Here is a 17,660-nt window from a genome sequence, read left to right as displayed (position 1 = left end):
TGCCCTCCCCCGGGCTCCGCCCGAATGCACGTCAGGGGCGGGGGAGAGGAGGGCGCGCGCGAGCCTGGCGGTCCCAGAACCCCCAGCGGCGCCCCGGCCCCTCATTTACATACGGCCTCCCGCACGTCCCGTCCCGGTCCGGTTCGCCGTTGCGCCTGCAGGCCGCAGAGAGTGGTCGGAACCGGAAGAAAGATCAAGGCGGCGGAACCCCCGCTTGTGCTCTGCGGGGCCGCGCAGCGGCATGCTCGCCGTGACCTCGAAAGCTAATGCCTGGGGCTTCCACGGCGGGGCAGGGAACTAGTGGTTATGCCTTAAACTTATGAGTAAGGAAAATAACGACCCGGGGTGACGCCCGGGTCCTCACTGCTAATGTGAGAGGAATTTTTGCGCGGGTACAGGTCGTCCCCGGGTGACCCGCTTACTTCGCGGGATGCCTGGGTGCAACGATCTGCCCGACCCTCCCGTGTGGCCGGTCACAAAGAGAGAACGGACCGGCGCGGCCCCGCCCCTCCAACGGTCCCCGGCTCGCGGGCGAGCCGTTGCGCCGCTCGCGGTCTCCCCTTTTCTGCCTCCAGCTGCGAGAGCCCCTGGTAAACTGCTCCGGTCTTACAAAGAGTATCTGGATGAAGCTTCTTAGGACAAACAAACGTACACAGAAAGCCCCGTCTGCCTGATTTGTAACGCAGTCTTTCCAAGCTGGCCTCAAGGATTTCACAGTAGCTGCCAAAACCACTCTTCACGCCTCTTGTTTCCCTAGGAAGCATTTTTTTTAATGCTTTTATGGGAGCGGTTGCTTGATTTAAAAGCAGACTCCCTTAAAAAAAGGAATCTTGTGGAAAGGAAAAGCCTTGTTGTACAGACCCGGATGATGTGGACTTGCCGGTACTAGATGGCCACAGAGCTGTCCCCTGTGGCTTGCTGGCCTTGGCATTGGTGGCCCACGGGGGGGGGGGGATGGCTGCAGCTTTGCCTGGTGCTGCTGGGCTTCCCTCAGAGTCACCTGCCATGGCGCAGCGCAGTTCTGTTACCCTGCAGTGTGTGGTTTCTTCCCTTCCTTGGAAGACAGGAGATCTCAGAAACACAGATACCTTGGGGCGCGGCAGCTCCCCGGTGCGAAGGGGACCACGTCCCCTCCACCGCATCCTCGTGGTGTGCTACCCCGAGCTGCCGTGGCTCAACCCTGGTGTGCACCTGATCTGGGTCACGGGTGGCATGTGACTGCATTGCTATCAAGCTAGCACACGTGATCGCGAGTTATGCCCTCCTCCTGCTTTTGTGTTGGCTTTCTGCAGCAGTGGAGCAGCAGATACTTGATCAAATTAATGTAGTGGGGACAGATACTGTGTGGCCAGCCATACAGCCTGCTGCTACAAAACTAATAGCCACCCTTTTTTGAGCAAATTTGACTGAACGTAAGAGCAGTAGGGACTAAGGGTCCTTCTACCCACTGTCCAATTTCCAGGCTGCAGAGAGACAGGTGGGTTCCCTGGTGTGAGGCTCATTCTGGTGTGCTGCCCCCTGCAATATTCCCAAACATGAGAAAAAACTGCATCGTTTGTGGCAGAAGAGGATAAAAATCCAAATTAACCAAAACAGTGGCCATAAGGGGACGCACTAGGGAAGAGGAAAAAGAGGACAAACCTGTATACTTCCCAAGTATGCTACTAGGTACTCACGCTATTCTGATGATTTCTCGAATCTAATGTGCTGTGTTTTAGTGACCTCCTAATGCAGGCCTCTTCCAGATGCCTGTACAGACTCCTCCAGCAATATTTTTTTCATCCACAGTATGCTTTGGCAAGGAGTGCGACAGCTCTGCTCCTTGCTGTGGAGAGAGCCGCTTCCCCTTGTTTCCAATCTGGCTCCCACCAGCCTAGTTGCTGTAATTAAGGCAAGAAGTGAACTTGTAGCCTCTGCTCACCTTCTCATCCACTTGTGATCTGTAGTCATAGTCTGCCGAGGTCCCCTAAGTCATTTCCTTTCCAGTGAAGAGGCCAGGCCCACTCACCCATTCCTCCCATGAAGGGGTAATGGGAAGAATCCCACTTCTGATTATTAGTGTCGGCCTTCACTGATGCCTTTCCAGTTTCAGATGTAGGCAGATCACAAATGTATCTGGTGGTATATTCGGCTGTTCTGTGTTTTGTTTCCTACTCCTTTCCCAGTGATTCCTAATGCTGGATTTTATTTTTGGCTCCTGCTGATAACTTCATGAAACCCTATCAAAACCCCAGGGTCTTGCTGCTGAGTGATAGCAGTCAGATGTCAGCCTGTCCTTTTGTATATACAGCGAGGATTATTTTCCCCTCTAAATGTCACTTAATGTATATATACACTGAATTTCCTCTGACATTTTATTTTTTTTTGCCACTTGGTCACTCAGTGTAAGGTCTTTCAGCAACTCTTCACAGCCTTTCAGCATCCTCAATACCGTAAATAACTTCACATCATCAGCCAACTTTATAACCTCCTTGCTCCCTTTCCAAGGTCACTTACAATCATGTTAAACAGCACAGGCCCCAGCACAGATCCCAGCCAAACTCCATCATTGACCTCTCTCCATTCACCCTTACCATCTGTTTCCTATTTTTTAGCCAATCATTTATTATTGATAGACCTCTCTTATCCTGCAGCTGCACAGTTTCCTTGAAGGACTTTGGTGAAGGACTTTTTCAAAACTTTTTAGAAATTCAAAGAGTTTAGATTAACTGAGTAGTGCTCGCTTGCTTGTTGACCCTTCAAAGAAACCCATGAGTTTGGAAGGCAGGATGCCCCTGTGCAGAAACAGCGCTGACTCTTCCCAAGTAGGCCATATTTCAACAGAGCCCACTGATTCACTCCCTTTTTTTTCAGTCTACTCATCCAGCGAGTGCATCCCAGGGCTTGCAGGCATGCAGGTCCCCAGCTCTCCTCTGGAACATTTCTTGGAAGACTGGCATCATGTTTAGATACCAAGGATGTTTTAAGTGAGAAGTTACACATTGCTGTTAAACATTCAGTCATTTGCCACTTGAGCTCTCTTAAAGTGGTTGCATATCCCAGCTTTTGGCTCCATTAAAATGAGAATGTTGCAGGTTGCGACTCATCCGAGTTCCAGGTCTAATAACTCATCTGTCAGCTACACTGTCTGTATTACTTCTCTGGTACTTAGAAACACAGCAGTGTCCTCTTTTCTGCAACCACAAGGCTATGCCTTAAACTAAGCACCATGACAGTGTTGCAGATGATTCTTATTTTCTTAAAAATTTTATCACACAGGTGCCAGAGAGGTCCCCAGAACACAGAGGTACAGACAGGAGTGTTCAAGCCCTACAGGGCTTCTACATCTACAGGAGTGCTGGTTCCTTCCTCCTCCTCCAAACCTGTGGAGGAAGTCAGAGGGAGGAAGGGCTGTTCCCAATACTGTCTCATACTAATCCCAAATGCAGGACTTGAGGCTGAACCTAGAACAGGGCTGCCTGGTTTCTCCTACCTCCGGGGTGCTGGGAATGGGTTAGTCCCTAGGATCACAGCTTAGGAGGGAAAATTCCTTTAGCATCACAAAAAGAGAAGGAAAAAAAAAGATTACTCTATTTGTTCAAATGCTGGGTCAGGTCCCAGGTTTTCAAAATGGCTCTGTCCAACCTGAGATATGTAACCACCTGGGTGCTCAGAGCTGATACTCAGGACTTGTCTGAGGGACAGTTTGGACACACTGGCTCAGCACCATTGGCATTCCCCCAGCTCCCTTACTTCTACAGATACCTACATTTCCCACATTAAAGTCTCTGTGGGATGCTGGTTAGTGGGAATTAGCTTTGCTGTTTCAGAAAGGGAGAGTTTAAACCTCAGACTGTCCTGTTCCATAGGTTTATGATGGTTTTACTGTGGCTGTGGGACGAGGCAAGCTGTATCTCAACTTTCACAGGTCTCTCCCAGTTCCTCCCTTACATATTTGCTGAGGGAAGGGCCCAGGGTGCCGCTTCCCTTCTCACAACTGAGAGAGAGAGGAATGTGCAAGGAGCACCCAAGAGACCTCCCTGTGCCCTTGGGAAGCTCACGCTGCTTCCAGCAGAGGATTGGTGTAAAAAAACGTAATTTTCAGGCCTGTCCTGAGTCAGAACAGTGAGGGTCTGTTTCTGATAAGGCAGACTCCCTGAAGGCACCTAGCTCAGCAGCAGGCAGCTGAGAGCCGGGGTACAGAAGTCAGAACAGGTGCGACCATTTGCCCGTCTCACACCAAGTTCCTTTTTCTGAATAGTTGTTGGGAAATTACGGGAAGGGCATCACAATAACTTCAGGTAGTACGTGGCACAGCATCTGTTATGTTACCAGCGCTGAATCCTACAGCAGCATAGGAAGCAGCTAAAGGCACAGTGACGTGGCCAGAGAAAATATCTGATAAATTGCCAGGGAACAAGAGCAAATAATTTCTTAGTCCAGATAAAGGGCATTCGTTACAGTAAACGTAGTGTTAGATGTGCTTCCTCACTTTCAAAGGACAAACCTCTAGCTGCCTGGTGTGGCAAAACTCAAACCTTTCTAGCTGGCACCAAATAGGAGAGCTTCCTGCTATCTAGGCTGTTAGAAACCCTGATTCTTCTCAATTAATTATAACGAAACTATTAACATTTTAATATAAAGGCAGTAAGTTCCCCCTTGATGGCAATAATACCATCATCATAATTATTACCTTGACACAGAAACGTTTTGCATGAAAATGATTGAATGATTTTGTAATTAAACTCAAGAGGGAATTAGTTGCTGTTGGGGTAATTTTTCTATGTCAGGTTTTGCACACTGAAGTAGGATCCTAATAATTACAATAACAATTCCCTGACCTGTTACATATTCTTTTTGTATTTTTTCAGATTTAAGCTGTAGAGGCAATAACTTTTTGGAATGTTATATTACAGATATGCATCAATGTATGTTTTGGTTGAGTTCTGTTGCTTGTTCACATCTATAAACTGAGATTTTCTGTTATTTTATTAATTAAGATATATGTTTCCAGTGGGAACAATTTTCATTAAAAAAAAAGAAAAAAAAAAGGTGTCTAAAACTGGGGTTGACTTAGAATAAGAATAATAAAAAACCCTTTTAACATTCTTCCAGTTTCTTCACTGGAGTATTTCTGTTATTTGTGTTGGGTGTGACGCAGAGTAGAACAGAATCTGCTCTGTTGCTGTTGCTTTTTCTCTGGATTGGAAACGGGAGTTGTTTTAAAGGCAGAGTGTCAGATCCTGGGTGTGGATCCTGGGTTCTCTACATGGGAGTTTGCTTGTCCTGCACCACTAGAGGAGGTACTTGCACGCTTCTTGCTAAACGTTCGCTTTCAGGAGACCTCCTGATCTCGGAAAGCCCTGCTGGGTTTATGTGCTTGTCCTGCGATCAAAACTGGCATTGCTCCTGTGAGTGTGTTTCTCAAATGCTAGAAAAGAGACTCCAGCATTACACATCAGAGATCTACTTAATTTTAAGGTATTTTTTGATATAACAGTGAGCACAGAACTTTGTTTTTCCATGCCACTAGCACCTTCCCTGGCATCCTGGCAGAGGCAGGCAGTTGCCCCCCAAGCCCTGCGCCGTGCCCTTGGGGACACGAGTTAGGAGAAGCCACACAACCACACTGTGTCATGGGGATCTCCCCAGTGGCTGTGAGGAAGCTGCTGCTGGCCAGCTGGGCTGGTGGCCGGGGCTGGGGCCAGGCTTGTACCCTGCGGGGAGGCACAGTGGTGGGGCTGGAGTTTCTGCTGCATCTTACAAAGTATTTGCTCTGCTTCTCCCCTCCCTCCCCCAAGAAGTTAGTCTTACAAGACCCCTGGGTTTCATTATCACTAAATTAATTTTCTATGCCAAAAAGCCCAAGACTCTAAGAGCACTACTAGCAGAACTGACCAGGGATTTCTAATGATCTGCTAAATGGGGTCCACTGGATAATCACACCACTGCCTTGCTCCTTCTTCCAAGAGCTGAGCCTGCAGGGTGCCAGCCCCACTGCTTTTTTGTCTTCTGTGCTTGCTGCCGCCACCAAGCGGGTCCTCTGTCCCCCACTCTGCTCTCTCCACAGCTATCAATGATGAGCTGCAGGGAGCGGCACTTGTCTTTATGGCTCAGGGACTTTGCACAGGGTTAATCAGTGAAACTTAGTCTGACCTGAGATGCAAATGTCCCCAGCTGAGAAAAGTCCCCAATGAGAAAATATTAATGTTTCATTCCTTCTTCCAAAAGTTCAGCTAAAGGAAAATGAAAGAGCCAGTGTCAGCAGGCTTTGGGTGGAACAGAGTGCAGCAATAAGAATCAAAAGTGGGCTCTATCGGAGGAGGAAATGCATGAAGGGGCTATTAAACCATTACAGTACTTCAACCCTGAACTTTCCTTCTTTGGGTGGGGACCGTTTTTGCCTGGTGCTGGGAAAGCCAGAGCAAAAGGGCGGGCTCAGAGCTGCAGGCATCCCCTTTCCCTTTTGCTTTCCAGATGCCTGAGCCCGAAACTCTGGTCCTGTGTGGCTGTTAGACAGTAAGAGGCTGAGTGATGAGATAAGATCCAGGAGTTCACTGCGCTCTCTGTGCACTTCCTTTAGCCTGCCCTCACTGCTATTGTATCGCATGCATGAGGCGTTTCTGGGTTAACCAGTGAGTCGCATCAAGGTCCAGAACATGAGAGAGAATCTGTGAGTGATATCCCAGGGCAACTTCACCTCACACACCCCTGCAGGGCTTCGGTGTTGAAAATAATGGAGAAGATACCCAGATGACTGGACTTAGGTCAGGCAACTTATCTGACCTTGGCTCTCTTCTGCCCCTTGTGCTCCAGAACATCAAGCTGATCGCCAGCTGATTTTGATTTGAATATGTTCAGCATGACAAGGCAACTGCAAGCATCTCTAATACATCTGAATAGGAGCTGCAGTTCACTGAGCAGTCTGTTCTCTCACCAAAGCTTCCCACATGTGTGAAATAAATGGGAGTTGCGCAGAGACAGGAAAGGTCAAACCCCAGTGAATAGCTAAGCAGACATCTGTGGAGTATAACTACTGGCATACTTTGATGGAAAATATTCCGTCTTCCAGAAACTTGGGCTTTTTGTGTTATGGAGCAATAGAAGGCAGCTCTGCACAAGACTATGAGATGTCAGATATGGGCTGTGTGCCTTCCAAATTACTTAGCCTATGCAAAGTAAGATCAGTTCACCAGGAGCTTCACTGACTCTGCACAGTTACAGACTTGTGCAGGAGAAGCAATAAAGGCCAATTTACCTGGTCCAATTGGCCTTGAATTTTTTTTAACATGTAACACGCATGACAAGGTCCGTACAGTAGCCTGAAGAGAGACTCCTCAATAGTACTCCAGAAATTGGGGGAAACCTCAGTCTGCTGCATTATTTATATTATTATTCAGCTCTCAGTGGTACGGTCTAACCTTCACTCTTTCATTTAATGTTAGTTCATTCAATGATACTAGCAAAATAGTTTCTTAAATGAGTGGAGCACTGAGTGGCTGCTGCTGTTTCTGATAATGTTTCTACCAGGATATGAGTGATATTTTCAAATTCCCCTGGGAACAGGCTCTTTTTCCCCTCTCATGACAGTGAAGAGAGCAGAAAGGCAGAGAACACCTGGGATGGGTCTTTGGTGGGAGCAGACAGATCTTCCACCAAAGGCTAATAGCTTGAGGTAGCAATCAGCTGCATCCCATGGTGCTGAAGAACATGCCATTGTGCCTCAGTGCCAAGTGATAATACTGCATTGCTGGTAGGATGATAGCATAGTGTGGGGGAAATCTTTCCTCATGTCAGGTTGAGCATCTAACCCACTTGGCTATCTGAATTCATCGATCCAGAGCTCCTGTCAGGCAGAAGATGATGTCTCTGGGAGGAGATGAGTAAACTGAAACTCCCACCCTTTGCCATTCATTTGTGAGAGGTAAGGTGTACAGATGTGGGAACTGGCTTCCCACCAGCCTACATGCAGCGCTTATGAGCAGGGAAAGGGTCCCAGTGCCTCCACTGAAATTTGGACAAAGTCTACATCAAAACTATTTTAGCTTGGTCTAGCTGGCAAATGAGACCAAGCGAGGGGGAGAGTCTTACCTGGTTATGTTGACACACAAAAGGCAAATGGAAGGAGAGAAGATGCTGAGGAATAGAATAGACTTCTCAATCCGGCCATCAAAAAATATGCTTGTCCTCAGGAGGTGGAAGAAGCTATGGGGGGTGGTGGTGGCTAGATTTCCCTTCAGGCTGCAGTGGCATTTTCTCCAAGCCTCTTAACAATGGTGTAGAGCCAAAGAAGGAAGGGAAGACAACAGCTTGATATTTCATAACTGCATCCCACTGTGAAATGGGAGAAGGGGGGGGATATTTGTGTGGCTCACCTTGTTCATCTACAGGGAATATGCTGACGTTCGTGTTCAGAGGCTGAACGCTAACTTAGGATAGAACAGCAACAGCGACAAATCATATTTCCTTTCCCCCAGTGACCTTTCTAGGACAACAGAGTATTGTTGATTGTTCCAAAATGCTTAGACTTAGGCAGAATGCATTCAAAACCCAACTTTGGCACCTTGCTTTGCTGGTAGGACTAATTTAAGGAATGCAAGCCGCACCAAACGTGTAGCCTGACTCACCACCCTGGTGCACTGGATGTTCAGCCCAGTTGAAATTTCACTCTCAGATGTCAAGAATCAGGAAAAGAGCTCATTTTGAATCACGGGCTAGATGCTGTCCTTTGTACCAGGAGATATGGGAATAGGGAAATTTCATGCATAGAGATATGTCGTGGCAATCAGTAGATCTTTATTCCCAGCTGATGAAATATCTGGTGTTTTGTGAGTGGCTAGAAGTCCCATAGATAGGCAGGAAGGAAGCTGCTCCTTCATTGTGTCCTGCTTACTGCACTCTGGGCCAAATTAAATGTTTTGCAGGGAGGGGAAAATTCCTACGCCTTCAAGACCAGCTGTGCATGTGATACAGGGAGAAGTTATTTATTTCAGCAGTGCCTGAGAGCCCAAGTCTGCCAGGTTTTGCTAGCTGCTGCACAAGCAGAGCATAAAGACTGCTCCTGCTGTTCAGAGAGACTAGGAAGCGTGTGCAAAGCATGCTAGGAGTGCAGCAGTGCTAACAGCCCTTTTGAATCAGCTTTTGAAATATAAAGCCTTGTAACCTGAATGCTTTAGCCTAAAGCCCCCCCCCCAAAAAATGACAAAAAATAAAAAATAAAAATAAAATAAATGAAAGGACCACAAGTGAGAAGCTGAAGAAGCAATGAACTTCAGAGATAACCTTAATCTGCAGAACAGGACCAGACTGATTCAGGGAGACACAGGGTCTTAAAAAGCAGGCTAACTAAACTTCTAAGCAGGTAACAAATGGAGCATAGCAGCTCACCATATTTGTACTACTACACCTTTATAATTATGTGGCTGAAGGTCCCACTTGCTGGAATAGGACAACTTTCCTGTGATTTACCTTATAAAGCTTAGACAAGATGAAGTGTTTATGGGCTGCCCATCTTAGTCTGCAACACCTTTAGGAGTATGAAAACCTCACTACTGTGGTTCTTTCTTTTTGCTATGTTTATAGGAAATATAATGCATACGAAATATAATGCATATATAATTTTCATTCACCTGCTCTAGTCCATAATAATTATTTCTAGTAAAGCTCTTTTGCAATCATTTCTTCAGAGTACTCTGTTTTTCTGAAAGCCAGGTTTCTTGAACACATCTGGTTCCCAACTTATGTTGTGGAGGTCAGTAACCTGCAACATGCTCACAGAACAGAGGCTCTCTGAGAGGTATAAAGGAATTTGCCTGCTACAGAGAGCTGCACAGGAAGGAAGTTTTCTTTCTAGAGCCATAGAGAAATGACAGAGTTGTTTGTGCATCCCAGGAAGCCACTGCAACTTGCTGGACTAGAATGCAGAACTAGAGTGAAGGACTCAGTAGGCAAGCAGCAGGTTTTCTAGCCATTTTTATTTGGTGAATCTCAAATGTCTCCCTAAAAGGAGTTCTGTCGCACAAGCACATAAACATACATTTTCCCTTTCTGCATCCTCTCTATGCTGCAAAATACAGCTTATAGAGTGCTTTGATCAAGAGCTGTAGCGGGTGTAAGACTATGGCGCAGTAAATTGTACAGACATGGGAGTACTAGCAGGCAGGTTGTATTGGTATGAGCACCAGTGAGTGGCCTTTTGGCATGTAAGAGTGGGCCTCAGTGGCTCTGTCTGCATGCACAGTCTTATGAGAGTCTGTAGCCTTTGCAAGCACAGGTTTCCTCATCTTTTAATTCCTTGCCCTCTTTCTCAACAGCATTTTTATCCAAATAGGATTCTTGCTTCTTAACAGAAGTGAATAGGACTTCTGTGAACAGGTCATCTTTATGCTCACTGCTCATTCACTAACAAAATGTATGCACCCGCAGTTTGTGCCTCTGCTGTAGAGATAGTGGAGATCAGTGATATGACTGCCGTTAGAGTAAGGTACAATTCAGAGCTCCTCAGAGTAGGAGCGCACATGCTGTTGGAGAGGTGGCAGGTGCTTCATGGCTCCCCAGTGATGTCTGTCTAAAATTAGCTCACAATGTCATAAGCATTTGTGAAGAACACATAAGGTAGGCTAGGGGCACAGACTCTCTTTCCATACAAACGCTGCTTAGAGACAGCAAGGAACAAAAGTTACCTAATATGTGTGCATGTTGCCAGGGCAAACATCTCCAATTTTTAATATCTTGTTTCTAAATAACAATGTGTCCATGAGGTCCCAAGCCAGGGGTGTCCAACTTACTAGGTCTAAAAAGCAGGCAGTTTATGGGAGAAAGAAAAGCAGCATATCGCACAGCAGCTGATTCATCTCTCTATGGTCATATAAGTAACTTGACTCTAAAGTTATGTTACTTTTAATCATAGATTACACCTTTCCTAATGACTTCATTTCCACTTTTCAGAATGGGCCACAGTAGTGCTCTTCCTTTGCCAAAGTATGCCAAGCCTTTCTTGTCCACGTGCTCTATGTATTTTTCTGAATGTTCCTGTATGCACCACTCAGCTTTAATGGGTGAGTCCTGAAGACGCAGCAAACAATAAACTTTGCAGCATTTCTTCATAAAGCGTCTTTGAGTGTAATTTCTTTGATCACACACGGCGAGCTGAAAATCAAGTAAAATCAGTTTTACAAGCTTTGCAATGTTGCTTTGATGACCTACTCTGATTCTGTGCAGCTCCTCGACACGAACTAAGCTTTAAAGAACTTCATCTGTCAAGCTGCTGATGCTGTTTGAGTGAGACAGACAAGGGTCCCAGAGCCACTTTAAAGGCTCTTTGATTTACAGAGTCTTGCCTTCTGGACCTTTCCAGTGGCCAGCAGCTATTATCTCCTTATACCCAACAGGGGCCTGTAAAGAGCTTGACAAGCCTGAGCTTTTGGAAAGGCCCAGGAAGCTGCAGCTGGATGAAGTTGTTCTTTGGAAGCTTTGTATATAATTTTCTGGAACAAAATAGATTATAGCCCACTTGGACAGCAAATCTCAGGGTCTTGAATGCACTTAGTTTCTGCAACCTTTCCCCACCCTCCCCAGACATTTGGCTACCTATGATCAAAGTCAGCTCTGATATAGCATGGCCATGTAACCTTGGATCAGATTGCTGCAATATCAGCTATGCCAGCAGAAAGAGTAGTGCGAGGAGGTGCTAGAAGCCTTATCTGGGGACTCTACCCAGGCACCCTTTGCCCCTTGACTCGGGAGCTGGTTTAAGCTCAAGATTGCCTGGGTGCTTGCCTGAGCTGTGCTATAGGGCCTGGGCCCAGCCCTGTACCTTGGTGACCCCGAGCAATGGACTGACTTCCCAGCTTAACCTCAGCCTGCCTCACCACTGTGGGCTTGCCTGGCAATCATTGAGCTATGGCTGACTCTGATGATCACCACCTAGCCTGCTCTGCTCACCTTGCTCGGGTGCCGCAGGGTTGCGCTCTTGCTAGTGAGAGTACTGCCATGCTTGTTCTGCTGTCCCCTGCAGCTCCCAGGTTCCCTGCCATTCAGGAGCAACCTCAAGCTCACTGCTCCCCAACAGCAAGCTGCCAGGTGCTTAGTAGGGCTCTATCTAAATTAGACAGCTGCTCTGGTGCCTCTCCATGCAGTTCACCTCCAAGCCAGCTCTCCTGGTTACAAACCATCCTTCAGCAGGTGGGGTGGGATGCCGTGACATGGAGCCATAGGAAGAGCTGAAGGAGCTTTTCAGCCAGAGGAAGATCTCCTCAGCTGCAGCTTTGGGGAGATACAAGGGTACATGTACCTCTGCGTGTGCCTGTGAGAGTATATGGGCTGGAAAACCCTCTCTACAAGTGGAAAACAATCACAAGCAGAAGGAAAGCCTCTCCTGTTTTATACCAAGCTGCACAGACATGTCAGAAAATTCACCCCTTCCTCTTCTCCTAGGTTGTATCTTTACTCACCACATTGCTGTAAAACTTCAGGTTGCTTTGGGAATAGGCATATTTTAAGATGTCCCTCATCTGTTGTGTCAGCCCCTACAAACCATGCACAAAACAAAACAGGCTGTTAGTGTGTGGCATGCCCAGCATTACAGTCCCTGATCATTGGGGATTTTCATTTCCCTGAACACATCAATCAGCAATGGAGAAGCTTCTAGTTTCAAGTCTTGAAGGAAGGCTGCATAATAGGAACACAGGCCTGGGTAATGCTTTCTGCAGTTGCAGGTACACCCCAGCCAGGCAGATGCTTTAGACATGCAATAATATGTCCTTGCATCACAGGATGGAAAAAGGTTGCCTGCTGCCTAGGTTAAACTAATACTGATCACAGACCCTAGTGGTGTTCTGGACTACACCAGCTCTCTCCCAGCCTCACAGAAAAATATACCGAATCTCACCTTTCCACTCTGCCTTTTCTCTCAGTTCATAAGTTATCCCCCTCTATTTGACAGTATACTTTGAGCAGCATCCCTAGCAGAAGCAAAGGTCTAAATGGATGACAGATACAGATGGTCCAGTTATCCCACTGTCTGACCCTAACTGCAACAAGACATTAAGTACTTGTTCGCTGTCGATCATAGTGTCATTTGAAGCTGGAATCTCAAGGAGTTCAAATACTTTATTCATTCTGCACTGTAAATCCATCTCACAGGCATCAAACAGCTCCTACAATGCAAAGACAACAGCTGATCAGAGTAGCAATAACAATGATACTAGAAACACCGTGTAGAAAGCACACACTGAAACCGTATCTGCATTACAGTATTTTGCAGGTCCCATAATTGACTGAAATACATCTTGAATACCTGGGAAAGAAAGTGGTTCAATGAGCTATCTGCATGATGAACCTCAAACACTCTTCAGGGCCTTGTCATTGTAATCAATGCTAATCACAGCCTCTTCCGCAATCCTGTCCTTAAAATTTTGATTTAAAGTGTATCATTTTGATATTTTCCTTTAGATTGCCCCTCCACCACAACATCAAAGCAGCGAGTCAGACATCGGAAAAGGATCTCCCACCTCGTATTTAAAGCATTAACCATAAGGAAACAGAACCATTTCCAGCTAATGCCTAATATGGGTAAGATATTGGACTGGGATTTCAATGTGTCTTTTTGAAAGGTAGACAAAAGCAGGTTGCTGTCAGTATGGTCTTTACAGCATTACATAGCCCCTGCTGGACTGTGAAATAAGAGATTATAATTTATTACCCAGGCCTGCCTGATAGAGAAGTATTAAACACTCAAAGTCTGCTCTGCAGGCTATGGCATATTGATTAGATAAAAATCAACTCTAGAAAATAGACATGAACAAACCTTAATGATCTTCTTGCCAGAGCTATATGTCAAGGGGGGGCTTTTCGAGTTCCTGAATTTTTCCCATTCATGTAGCCTGAGCATGTCATACCTCTGCAGCACTGCAGACAAACGCCAACGGTCATTCATGTTCTCAGAGTGCTTGTGCATACTCATGGCTTTAGACAAGAGCACTTGGATTCTAGGGTAAGAAGAAGATTCAAAACCTTAGCTATGACAAGATCAAACAAAGAAAAAGTATAGATGTTTCACAGGATGTTATGAATGGACCTCAGCTTCATGAGTGCCATGTTTTCAACAACCCATTTCCTGACTATATTATGCCAGCTGGCAAGCAGCTTTCATGTGGGAAGAAGTGCTTTCCCAGGTCTACTTCAAAGGGTCCAAGTGGAATATGATCAAATAGGTGCATTTGGATAGCGCCTTTGTAGGCTAATCCCTTCGATTAATATGCTGACACTGGGAACATCTCCTTCCCGTTCCAGAACAAGCCCAGTCTCCTGCCAGAGCGCAGCTGCAAAGAGATGCTGGCAGGCACGAAAGCTGGGAAGAAGGTGTCTACGCTGTTTGCTCAGAAACAAAAGGTTTATCGGGATGGGGGAAAGCGAGAAGAATGTGGCTCCTCTGTGTAGAAACATGTGGTGCACTGCAAAGATGAACAAGTAGCCTACCTTGCCTCTAGGTCTCTGATCTTTCCCTTCATCTTCTCACACTCTTCACACTCCTCACCTTGCTGCTGGAACACTTTTTGGGGAACCGCTGCAGGAAATCCTCTGCAAGAGATTTCTTTTGTGAGGCCTCTTCCCTTGTACTTGGATGCTGGGACGGCAGTGGAATTACCCCTGTGGAAGAGCTGCTTCTGAGGTCCTCTGAATGCCCACACCAAAGCGATGAGGGGGGGAAGCCTACACCACCCAGGTTCAGAGCTGTCTAAAAATGGAGGTGGTCGATACATTGTGCATATCGGAGGAAGATGATTGACTCTGGGTGAAAGGACACTTCTGGGAAGAGCAAATTCGGAAAAACACAACACTCACTCCCCACGACTCCACTGCCACTGGTGGTGCAGAGTCTCAGGGTGACTGGTCTCCTGCCACTGGCTGCGATCAGGTGCTGTCCTCTGCCTAGAGATGGGAGAAAACGATCCATGTCAAGCAGGCAGACCTGGGAACAGAGTGACAACTAGGACCTAAATTTGGGAGGCGTAATCTGGATCCAGACTGGCTTTATGCCAGCCCTCTGTAACGAGGCAAGGAAACTCGGGGATCAAAGGTGACTAACTTGCTTTATATCTGAGTGGAGGCCCAGTGTCGAGGAACCTGTGCCTCACATCAACCTAAGTCTCAAACACAAACTGCTCCGGAATAAAGCTCCAAGGTTGGGAAAAGGCCACGAGTGAGTTCAAGGAAACGCCCACACCCTTCAGGAGCATACACACATGCCAGGGATGACCAGAAGCCTTTCCAGCCACATCAGCTCACCTCCAGGCTTTTGCGGAGGACACGGTTTATCCGCAGAACTCAACAATTCAGTATAAAACCTGGACTACGTCAGCCTTTCCCCGCAAAACAAAGGCGCTCAGAGATGTGCCCCCAAAGCCCCGCTGTCTGGCATCTCTCACACTGCTTGGACTCTTCTTTCCAATCTCTCCTCCCTTTGCAGCCGTTTAAGAGCTGCCTCACCCTTTGGAGCTGCGTTGCATGGATCACAGGGCACTGACCGGCCCTGTGCCTCCAGCGCGGAGCTCCACAGGCCAGGGGCAAGGAAACACAGCTTTTGCTGGCAAAGGTCACGGGCAGGAAACGTTTCAGGCCCTCGTTGCAGCCCCCAAGGAACGCTGTAGGGATCTGCAGAACGATTTCTCCACAAGGTTGGCTCTATGGTGAAACTTGCTCCAGTCAGCTGAAGAAGCCCCCGCGTGCAGCGTACCTGCCTTCTCCTTCTGGAGCCCTCTCCACAGGGTCAGGGCCCATTCCTCTTGTTTCAGGCATCCAGACTTTGCTGTAGGAAGAAAGATCAGGTTCATCCATGGGGCTATGGCTGCAGAACATGTTTGCCCAGATGAGTGGCAGCAGAAGGGAGAAGACGACTCAGGCACACGGGAGCACCGGAAACTGCTGCTGGTGTCAGGTACTTGTGGCATTTGGATAGCGCCTTTGTAGGCTAATCCCTTCGATTAATATGCTGACACTGGGAACATCTCCTTCCCGTTCCAGAACAAGCCCAGTCTCCTGCCAGAGCGCAGCTGCAAAGAGATGCTGGCAGGCGCGAAAGCTGGGAAGAAGGTGTCTACGCTGTTTGCTCAGAAACAAAGGGTTTATCGGGATGGGGGAAAGCGAGAAGAATGTGGCTCCTCTGTGTAGAAACACGTGGTGCACTGCAAAGATGAACAAGTAGCCTACCTTGCCTCTAGGTCTCTGATCTTCGCCTTCATCTTCTCACCCTCTTCACACTTCTCACCTTGCTGCTGGAACACGTTTTGGGGGACCGCTGCAGGAAATCCTCTGCAAGAGATTTCTTTTGTGAGGCCTCTTCCCTTGTACTTGGATGCTGGGACGGCAGTGGAATTACCCCTGTGGAAGAGCTGCTTCTGAGGTCCTCTGAATGCCCACACCAAAGCGATGAGGGGGGGAAGCCTACAACACCCAGGTTTAGAGCTGTCTAAAAATGGAGGTGGTCGATACATTGTGCATATCGGAGGAAGATGATTGACTCTGGGTGAAAGGACACTTCTGGGAAGAGCAAATTCGGAAAAACACAACACTCACTCCCCACGACTCCACTGCCACTGGTGGTGCAGAGTCTCAGGGTGACTGGTCTCCTGCCACTGGCTGCGATCAGGTGCTGTCCTCTGCCTAGAGATGGGAGAAAACGATCCATGTCAAGCAGGCAGACCTGGGAACAGAGTGACAACTAGGACCTAAATTTGGGAGGCGTAATCTGGATCCAGACTGGCTTTATGCCAGCCCTCTGTAACGAGGCAAGGAAACTCGGGGATCAAAGGTGACTAACTTGCTTTATATCTGAGTGGAGGCCCAGTGTCGAGGAACCTTTGCCTCACATCAACCTAAGTCTCAAACACAAACTGCTCCGGAATAAAGCTCCAAGGTTGGGAAAAGGCCACGAGTGAGTTCAAGGAAACACCCACACCCTTCAGGAGCATACACACATGCCAGGGATGACCAGAAGCCTTTCCAGCCACATCAGCTCACCTCCAGGCTTTTGCGGAGGACACGGTTTATCCGCTGAACTCAACAATTCAGTATAAAACCTGGACTACGTCAGCCTTTCCCCGCAAAACAAAGGCGCTCAGAGATGTGCCCCCAAAGCCCCGCTGTCTGGCATCTCTCACACTGCTTGGACTCTTCTTTCCAATCTCTCCTCCCTTTGCAGCCGTTTAAGAGCTGCCTCACCCTTTGGAGCTGCGTTGCATGGATCACAGGGCACTGACCGGCCCTGTGCCTCCAGCGTGGAGCTCCACAGGCCAGGGGCAAGGAAACACAGCTTTTGCTGGCAAAGGTCACGGGCAGGAAACGTTTCAGGCCCTCGTTGCAGCCCCCAAGGAACGCTGTAGGGATCTGCAGAACGATTTCTCCACAAGGTTGGCTCTATGGTGAAACTTGCTCCAGTCAGCTGAAGAAGCCCCCGCGTGCAGCGTACCTGCCTTCTCCTTCTGGAGCCCTCTCCACAGGGTCAGGGCCCATTCCTCTTGTTTCAGGCATCCAGACTTTGCTGTAGGAAGAAAGATCAGGTTCATCCATGGGGCTATGGCTGCAGAACATGTTTGCCCAGATGAGTGGCAGCAGAAGGGAGAAGACGACTCAGGCACACGGGAGCACCGGAAACTGCTGCTGGTGTCAGGTACTTGTGGCAT

At 47.7% G+C, this 17,660-nt stretch overlaps 1 non-coding gene across 1 annotated transcript; it reads left to right on the top strand.

Moving 5' to 3' along the window:
* The first annotated feature begins 306 nt into the window (after positions 1-306).
* LOC134135766 (U12 minor spliceosomal RNA) lies at positions 307-455 on the top strand. Its single transcript, XR_009957354.1, has one exon. It is a non-coding gene; the product is annotated as a U12 minor spliceosomal RNA (small nuclear RNA).
* Positions 456-17,660: the final 17,205 nt, after the last annotated feature.

Source organism: Rhea pennata, chromosome 1 (assembly GCF_028389875.1).
Source record: "Rhea pennata isolate bPtePen1 chromosome 1, bPtePen1.pri, whole genome shotgun sequence".
NCBI lineage: Eukaryota > Metazoa > Chordata > Aves > Rheiformes > Rheidae > Rhea > Rhea pennata.
Note: the sequence above shows the minus strand (reverse complement) of the source record. Positions and strands in the feature narration are given on the sequence as shown.